The following is a 9,373-nucleotide window of genomic DNA, read 5'->3' as shown; positions in this document are numbered from 1 at the left end:
CCCGCCACCACACCTGGCTAATTTTCTGTATTTTTAGTAGAGACGGGGTTTCGCCATGTTAGCCAGGATGGTCTCGATCTCCTGACCTCGTGATCTACCCACCTCTGCCTCCCAAAGTGCTGGGATTACAGGCATTAGCCACCACGCCCAGCCTCATTAGTCTTTTTAAAAAGCAAGTTTTCTCTATTCATTAACCACTCCATTCACTAACTAATCTTCTGCTAAGCTTTTGGGCCATCAGTCAATTGAAAAATATTTATTGAGTGTTTAATGTTTGCCAGAGCCAGTGCTAAGCCTATGGGTATAATGGGAGGTAATCAAAGTAGGCAGGGGCCTTTCCTGAATGGATTTTATAGTCTAGAAAGGAAGGAAAATTATCGATGAAAAATTACATAATTGTATTATAGTTGTGGTAAAGGCCAAAAAGCACAAATCCAATGATGTGCAATCCTGTGCGAGCAGAATGTGAGAAGTATGAGTCTAAAGGCAAGTATGAAACATCACTCTTTCCAAACGTGAGTCTCAGAACTAAGAACTGGAATCCTGTGCACATGCTTTCCAATTCTGCACATTTATTTATTTATTTATTTTTATTTATTTTTGAGACAGGGTCTCACTCTGTCACCCAGGCTGGAGTGCAGTGGCACGCCCTTGGGTCACTCCAACCTCCACCTCCCAGGTTCAAGTGATTTTCGTGCCTCAGCCTCCCGAGTAGCTGGGACCAGAGGCGTGCCTGGCTAATTTTTGTATTTTTTGTAAAGACTGGGTTTCACCCTGTTGCCCAGGTTGGTCTCAAACTCCTGATCTCAAAGTGATCCACTGGCCTCGGTCTCCTAAAGTGCTGGGATTACAGGCGTGAGCCACCATGCCTGGCTTTTTTTTTTTTTTTTTTTTTTTTTTCAGACAGGGTCTCATTTTGTCACCCAGGCTGGAGTGCAATGGCACGATCATGTCTCACTGCAGACTTGACCTCTTGGGCTCCGGTAATCCTCCCACCTCAGTCCCCCGAGTAGCTGGGACTACAGGCGTGCACACCACAATGCCCAGCTAATTTCTACATTTTTTTTGTAGAGATGGGGTTTTGCCATGTTGCCCAGGCTGGTTTCGAACTCCTAGGCTCAAGCTATCTGCCTGCCTCAGCCTCACAAAGTGCTGGGATTATAGATGTGAGCCACCCTGCCTGGTCTAGCAAATTTAAATTTAAATTGTTTGTTTATTTTAGTGTCCATTATATGCAAGGTACAAAACAGACATGATCCTTGTCCTCAACAAGCTTGCACTCTAAGTGGGGAGACAGATATTGAGCCCTTATTATGGGCCTGGCACCAGGTGAAGCACTTACATGTATTATCTCATTTAAACTGCACGCTAACTTTATCAGATAGGTATTATTATCCCCATTTGTCTTTTTTTTATTTTTTATTTTTTTAACAAGGAAACCAAAGAAGCCAGCCCATTTTTCTTTTTTCTTTTTTTAATTTTTTTGACGGAGTCTCACTTTGTCATCCAGGCTGGAGTGCAATGGTGCTATCTCGGCTCATTGCAATTTCCGCCTTCCAGGTTCAAGCGATTCTCCTACCTCAGCCTCCCGAGTAGCTGGGATTACAGGTGCTTGTCACCACACCCGGCTAATTTTTGTATTTTTAGTAGAGACAGGGTTTCACTATGTTGGCCAGTCTGGTCTCAAACTCCTGACCTCAGGTGATCCATCCACCTCGGCCTCCCAAAGTACTGGGATTACAGGCGTGAGCCACCGTGCCCGGCCACCAGTCGATTTTTCATATGGGAAATGGAGTCACAGATTAGTGAAGCAACTTGCTCAAGGTCACACAACTAGTTAGTGGTGGATCAGAGATTTAAATCCAGACAGTGAGGTTTCAGGGCCTTGCTGCCAGGCTGCATGCTGCCAATCAGGCTGTGTGAGCCGCTGTTTGAAACTTCTTAGGCTCTTGGTCAGAAATTTGGAAGCATCATACTACGGAAGTGGTGGGAATAGCTTGAATTCAGGACAGAACTCCCCAAGGTTCAGAGGGGTTCCTGGGCAAAAAGAAAATCCCTTCCATTCCCCAGTGTTGGAGTTTAGCATGTCTTACCCCATCATTTTTCAGATAAGCCACGATTTGGACCTACTCTGAGAACTCAGAGGAAGCATTTAACAAAATTGATGCACTGGAGGGGAAGGACAGTTATGGGGCACCCAGATTAGCTGGGCAGTGCCAGGCCTGTTTCCAGGATCACAGGAAGAGAGCAGCCACCAAGCACATATGGCCTATGGGGATGGGCCTGGGAAAAGGAGAGAACCATAGGAGGCCGTGAGAAAGAGGTTACAGAGGCCGGGCGCGGTGGCTCACGCTTGTAATCCCAGCACTTTGGGAGGCCGAGACGGGCGGATCACGAGGTCAGGAGATCGAGACCACAGTGAAACCCCGTCTCTACTAAAAATACAAAAAAATTAGCCGGGCGTGGTGGCGGGCGCCTGTAGTCCCAGCTACTCGGAGAGGCTGAGGCAGGAGAATGGCGTGAACCCGCGAGGCGGAGCTTGCAGTGAGCCGAGATCGCGCCACTGCACTCCAGCCTGGGTGACAGAGCGAGACTCCGTCTCAAAAAAAAAAAAAAAGAAAGAGATTACAGAGGCTACAACCCTGGGCTGGGACTCTTGTGGGTCCTGCTTGGAAGTGACTCACTGTGTGGCTTTGGGCAGTCACTGTGCTCTCCTGAACCTCAGTTTCCTCTTCTGGCTATTCCCACTGCTTCCACAGTACAATGGGTTGTTTTGTTTTTTAATTGTTTATTTCTATAGGTTATTGGGGAACAGGTGGTATTTGGTTGCATGAGTAAGTCTTTTAGTGGTGATTTCTGAGATTTTGGTGCACCCATCACCTGAGCAGCATACACTGCACCCAATTTGTAGTCTTTTATCCCTCACCTCCTTCCCACCCAAATGCTTTTTTTGTTTGTTTGTTTGTTTGTTTTTGAGATGGAGTCTCATTCTGTTGCCCAGGCTGGAGTGCAGTGGCATGATCTCAGCTCACTGTAATCTCCGGCTCCCGGGTTCAAGCGATTCTCCTGCCTCAGCCTCCTGAGTATCTGGGACTACAGGCACGTGCCACCACCATGCCCGGCTAATTTTTGTATATTTTTAGTAGAGACGGGGTTTCACCATGTTGGCCAGGGTCTCAAACTCCTGGCCTCAAGTGATCTGCCTGCCTCAGCCTCCCAAAGTGCATGGATTTCAGGCGTGAGCCACTGTGCCCAGCATGATGTTTCCAAATGCCTGACCAATTGCCTAGAATGAGGAAATGGAGGCAAGGTGTTTGATCTTGCTCAAGGTCACATGGCTAAGAAGCGAGAAGCCTGGACACAAACCCAGGTTCTCCTCCCCACCTATCCCAGTCCTTCCCACTCTCAAAGGCCCAGCTCTCGCACCGAGCCAGCTCCCAGAGCAGGGGACTAGCTTGTTCTCAAGTGACCTTTCTCCCTACCCCTCTAAGCCACCCCAAAAGCCCCATCAGGGCCAGAACTAGGTACCATCCCCTCACCCAGCCCAACCCACCGCTGGGCACTCAACAGGATGGGCTTGTGATTGGTGGATGCAACTATTTGCCTGAAAAATAAAACCAACCTGGCATTTGCAGCCTCAGATGTTGGGGTGGCAAGCACTGCTTCGGTTACCTCTGAAATAATTAATGACAGTGCTTGTCTAATCTCACTTGAGGTGTGAGGAGCAGAAGAACAAGGGGGAGAGTTGCTGACTATGCCCCACGAGGGACTTAGAGGGCAATCTTTTTTTTTTGTCCTGCCTCAGGTTTATTTGTATAAATAGCATAGTAGGACCCCAGTCCCATGCAGACAGCAGCCCAGAGGGGTCGCACCAGTCCTTCTGTCCTCACATTGGCAGACAGAGGTCTCTACTCTGAAGCCTTTGTAGAGGCCTGGGCACCTTTGGGAGCCTGAGCTGGAACTGAAGCTGGAACTGTAGCCTGGGCCTTCGTTTGATCCTTGGCCTTGGCCTTTGGCCGACACAGCCTGAGCCCCTTGACAATGCGGGCATGAGCACGCTTCCCAAGCTTGGGGTGGGCAATGTAGGCAAGTCGATCGAGCTTGCGGCTAACACCCTTTGGGATCTTGGGCTTAACCTCCTTGGGGTTTACGAGGGCCTCGATAGCCTCAGCACGTGCACTCATGGCCTTGGCATTGTTGGCCTGCATCTTCTTTAGGACCTTCTTGTGCTTCTTGGCAAAGCGCGTGTTCCTCAGGAACTTGGGGTCCACCGCCTTAAAAGATTCGTAACTTTGTGATCGGGGTTTCTTAATACCATTTCTGTGCCATTTTCAGGACTGGTTGTGTGTGGTGTGGTTCTTGGACTTGGCCATGTCTGCACCTTAAGCCGCGGCTCCCCTAGAGGGCTATGTTGATAAACTGGGCCTTAGAGCCTTGGCTGAGACAGCCCCTTGATTCTTGCTTTTCAGGCTTCAAGATGGCAGACAGTTGGCCCGCAGTTCTCACTGAACCAGCTAGTCGTGTTATCACCTGGAAGAGACAACTCTAGACATGCTTTCCCTCATACTCAGGCCCACACATTCCCACACAAATGCACATGCGTGCAGTGCCCATCCAGGTCACATCATGAGGTTACTCCCAGGGTTACAGCTCATTCAGGACAGAGGAATTGCTGTGACCTCACACTGCCACTTCCCACTTGCTGTGACCCCACTGAGCCTAAGGCCAGTGGCTTCAGATGTGGCATCCACCCTGTGCCAGGCTCACTAGCAGCATCATGCCTCTCACAAAATCTGCATGAAGAGGAGCTTATTCGCCCTCACCCCCAATTTCCAGATGAGGAGACTGAGGCTTAGAGAATTTAAGGCACCTGGCTGGAATCCCATACATAGTATGTGGCAGAGATAGGGTTGAAGACCAGGTCCCAGGTCTCTGGGACTCTGATGCACATAACCGGTAAATCAATCCAAGAAAGCCAGCAGGTTAGTGGAAACCAAGCTGGCTGGAGATCCCACTGCGACTAATCATATAAGACTCAGCCCAGCCCTTCATGATATGTGGGAATGAAGCATCACAGGGATGTCACTGAGGAATGAAGCCCTATAAGTGTCTACCCCTGCCAAAATAACAAAAATGCGACTCTCAGGGGCCAGAACAGAACTGACACCCAGGCAGCCGTGGGGAGCTGGAAGGGCCTCTGCCCAGTCTGCCTCCTTGAGGGCAGAGGCTGGCACTGGGTTCCAGGAGCCTCCCGTGCCTCCCCCTGCTCCTGTCTCTCCCATTCTGTTTCCCAAAACATCTCCTCTGATCTCTTTAACATCCTGGGAGGTCTGCATCTTTCTCACCTCTGCAGGAAGGTGCTTGGAGAGCCAAGGCTGTTGGGTTAAAAATACAGAACTTGAAACTTCTGAGGACAGGGAAAGCAAAGTCCAACCTGCACAGTAGGTCTCAGGGTGACAAGAGAAGCTCTTCCTGCTGTGTCTGAGATACTGAGAATTTGCATGAAAATCTTCCAGGCCAGAGTCATCAGCTCAAAACTATTAAGCATTGTGACAACAAATAAAAACAATGGCAATTTATTTTTAATACTCTTTTTTAAATTATGGAAGTTATGCATGGTCATGTGTAAAAGAACATTTTTCTTTTTTTGTTGCTGTTGTTTTTTAGTTTAGTTTAGTTGTTTAGTTTGAGATGGGGTTTTGCATTTGTCATCTAGCCTGGAGTGCATTGGCACAATTATAACTCACTGTAGCCCCGAACTGCTGGGCTCAAGCGATCCCCCTGCTTCAGACTCTTGAGTAGCTGAGACTACAGCCTTGAGCCACCATTCCTGGCTAATTTTTGAAGTTTTTTGTAGAGATGAGATCTCACTATGTTGCCCAGGCTTGTCTTGAACTCCTGGCCTCAAGCATCCTCCCACCTTGGCCTCCCAAAGTGCTGGGGTTACAGGTGTGGGCCGCTGCGCCTGCCCATTCTTCTTTTTTTTTAATGCCTAAACAAAGATATGTGCGTGTATGTGTGTGTAGTGTTAGGATGTTTGTTCCTTTCTTTTGCTTTCTTTCCTTTTTCTACAAAAAGAATCATTCTATACTGTTCTGGAATATACTTTTTTCATTTAACAATACATAGTGGACAGCTTTCCAATATATTTACATCTATTAATTAATCTACAATTATATTAAGTAATTCACATGATTCAAAACTCCAGAGGTACACAACAATATTCAAAAATGAGCCTCCCTCTCACCCCTACCCCAGGTACCCGGTTATCTCCCCAAAAGCTTCCAGTGTTACCTTTCTTGTGCATCATTCTAGGGCTGCGTTAAGCATGGATAAGCAATTACGTATATGCATTGTCCCCCACCCCCCATTTTACATAACAGGACATACTGTATATCTTGTACATATAATACTGTTCTGCACCTTGCTTTTTTTTTTTTTTTTTCGAGACAGGCTCTTAAAGGCTCATGATTGTGCCACTGCACTCTAGGCCCAGACTTAGAGTGCAGTGACACAATCATGGCTCACTGCAGCCTCGACTTCCTGGGTTCAAGCAGTTCTCCTGCCTCAGCCTCCCAAGTAGTTGGGACCACAGGCGTGTGCCATCACACTCAGCTACTTTTTGTAAGTTTTTTAGAGAGATGGGATTTCACCATGTTGCCCAGGCTGGTCTCGAACCCCTAGGCTCAAAGGATTCGACCACTTTGCACACCCAAATTGCTGGGATTACAGGCATGAGCCACCGCACCCAGCCTGCACCTTGCTTTTTTCACTATAATACCATTTCCCAGCGGTCATTCATATCCATATGCAATATTTCATTCTTTTTAGTAGCTAGTAACATCCTGTGTGAGGTATGTAGACTCATTCATTCAGCTTTCTCTCACTGGTGGCCTTGTAGCTTGGGTCCAGTTTTTTTGCTTGTTGCGGTTATGAGTGCTTCAGTGAATCTCCTTGCACACGTATCTTTAATAAAAGCACTCATAGTTTTATTTCCTAGAAGTGGAATTGCTGTGTCAAAAAGTATGCATTTTAATTTGTAATAATTTAGTCATTATGTATGCATGTTTTAAATTTTAATAAATAATGTCAGATGATTTTCTCAAAGATTGTAGCAAGTTTTAAAGCATGAGTTTATGATCTGTGAATTGTATTTCAGTTTTTAAAAAAGAGCAATTTTTAAAAAATATTAGCTGGGTGTGTAGTGCATGCCTGTAGTCCCAGCTACTCAGGAGGCTGAGGTGGAAACCCAGGGGTTTGAGGCTGCAATGCACTATGATGGTGCCTGTGAGTAGCCACTGTACTTTATGCTGGGCAATATAGGGAGGCCCCATCTCTAAAAAAAAAAAAGGGTAGCAATTTGTGGCTCATTAACAGTTCCCTATATATTACTAATTGTTTAAATTGTTGTCAATATTGTAAGAGAAAAATAGTATCTCCTGGTTGTAAATGTGTATTCCCTGACCTCCCTGTGAGGGTGAGCACGATCTCCTAAGTGTTTTGGCCACTTGCAGTCAACTTCTATGAATTCTCTGTGTCCTTTGCCATTTTTCTTTTCTTTTTTTTTTTTTTTTTTTGAGACGGCGTCTCAATCTGTCGCCCAGGCTGGAGTGCAGTGGCATGATCTCGGCTCACTGCAAGCTCCGCCTTCCAGGTTCACGCCATTCTCCTGCCTCAGCCTCCCAAGCAACTGGGACTACAGGTGCCCTCCACCGCGCCCAGCTAATTTTTTTTTTTTTTTGTATTTTTAGTAGAAACGGGGTTTCACCATGGTCTGGATCTCCTGACCTCGTGATCCACCCACCTCGGCCTCCCAAAGTGCTGAGATTACAAGCGTGAGCCACCGTGCCTGGCCATTTGCCCATTTTTCTAGTGGGTTCTTTGTCTTCTTCCTATAAACTTCTTTTTTTTTTTTTTTTGAGATGGAATCTCCCTCTGTCTCCCAGGCTGGAGTGCAGTGGCATGATCTCAGCTTACTGCACCCTCTGCCCTCCAGCGTTCAAGCGATTCTTGTGCCTCAGCCTCCCAAGTAGTTGGGATTACAGGCGTGTGCCACCATGCCCAGCTAATTTTTGTGGGGTTTTTTATTTGTTTGTTTTTTGAGACGGAGTCTCACTCTGTCACCCAGGCTGGAGTGCAGTGGCGCAATCTCCACTCACGGAAACCTCCGCCTCCCAGGTTCAAGTGATTCTCCTGCCTCAGCTTCCCAAGTAGCTGGGATTACAGGCGCCCACCATCACGCCTGGCTAATTTTTGTATTTTTAGTAGAGACGGGGTTTCACCACGTTGGCTGGTCTCAAACTCCTGACCTCAGGTGATCTGCCTGCCTCGGCCTCCCAAAGTGCTGGGATTACAGGCGTGAGCCACCTCGCCCGGCCCCTATGCACTTCTTAGGATAATTCTTTGTATGAACCCTTTGTTTTATGTGGAAAAATTTGTCCCTAATCTGTTATTTTGGCTTTGTTAATAGTGTCGTTGCCATAAAGAAAAATTTATTTTTTGCGTAGTCAAATCTATCAAGCATAATATTTTAAGAAAAATAAATTTATTTTTATCTGTAAAAATACACATTTTTAATAGTGTGATTTCTATGAATGTTGATTTTGCTCGCGAGCCATATGCTTTACTATTCTAGGTAAAGTGAAAAATAGAAAATAACAATCAGTTGATAACATCAAGCTTGTTTACATTCCTTTGTTTCAGATGACTCTCCTGCCTCCAGACGATGATGATGATGGTGATGATGAAAACATCTACCCTGTACCAGGTGCTGTGCTAAACTCTTCGCACACATTATCTCACTTCATCCTTACAGCAGCCTTTGGAGGTAGGGTTTTTTTGTTTTGGTTTGGTTTGGTTTTTTGTACCTTTTTATTTATTTATTTAGAGACAGGATCTGGCTCTGTTGTCCAGGCTGGAGTGCAGTGGCACAATCACAACTCACTGTAACCTTGAATTCCTGGGCTCAAGCGAGCCTCCCACCTCAACCTCCTGAGTGACTGGGACTACAGGCGTACTCCACCATGCCCAGTTAATTTTTTTTTTTGAGACAGAGGGGTCTCACTGTGTTGTCTAGGCTCATTTTTTTAATTGAAATACAATTCATAGATCATAAGATTATCCTTTTAAAGTGTACCATTCAGGCCGGGTGCGGTGGCTCATGCCTGTAATCCTAGCACTTTGGGGGGCCAAGGTGGGTGGATCACTTGAGGTCAGGAGTTTGACACCAGTCTGGCCCACATTGTGAAACTCTGTCTTGATTAAAAATACAAAAAATTAGGCTGGGCGCGGTGGCTCATGCCTGTAACCCCAGCACTTTGGGAGGCTGAGGCAGGCAGATCACCTGAGATCGGGAGTTCAAGACCAGCCTGAC

At 46.6% G+C, this 9,373-nt stretch overlaps 1 pseudogene; it reads right to left on the bottom strand.

Moving 5' to 3' along the window:
• Positions 1-3,908: 3,908 nt before the first annotated feature.
• LOC100580645 lies at positions 3,909-4,373 on the bottom strand (annotated as a pseudogene).
• Between the last annotated feature and the right edge of the window lie 5,000 nt (positions 4,374-9,373).

The sequence above is a fragment of the Nomascus leucogenys genome, chromosome 24 (genome assembly GCF_006542625.1).
Source record: "Nomascus leucogenys isolate Asia chromosome 24, Asia_NLE_v1, whole genome shotgun sequence".
Taxonomy (NCBI): Eukaryota; Metazoa; Chordata; class Mammalia; order Primates; family Hylobatidae; genus Nomascus; species Nomascus leucogenys.
Note: the sequence above shows the minus strand (reverse complement) of the source record. Positions and strands in the feature narration are given on the sequence as shown.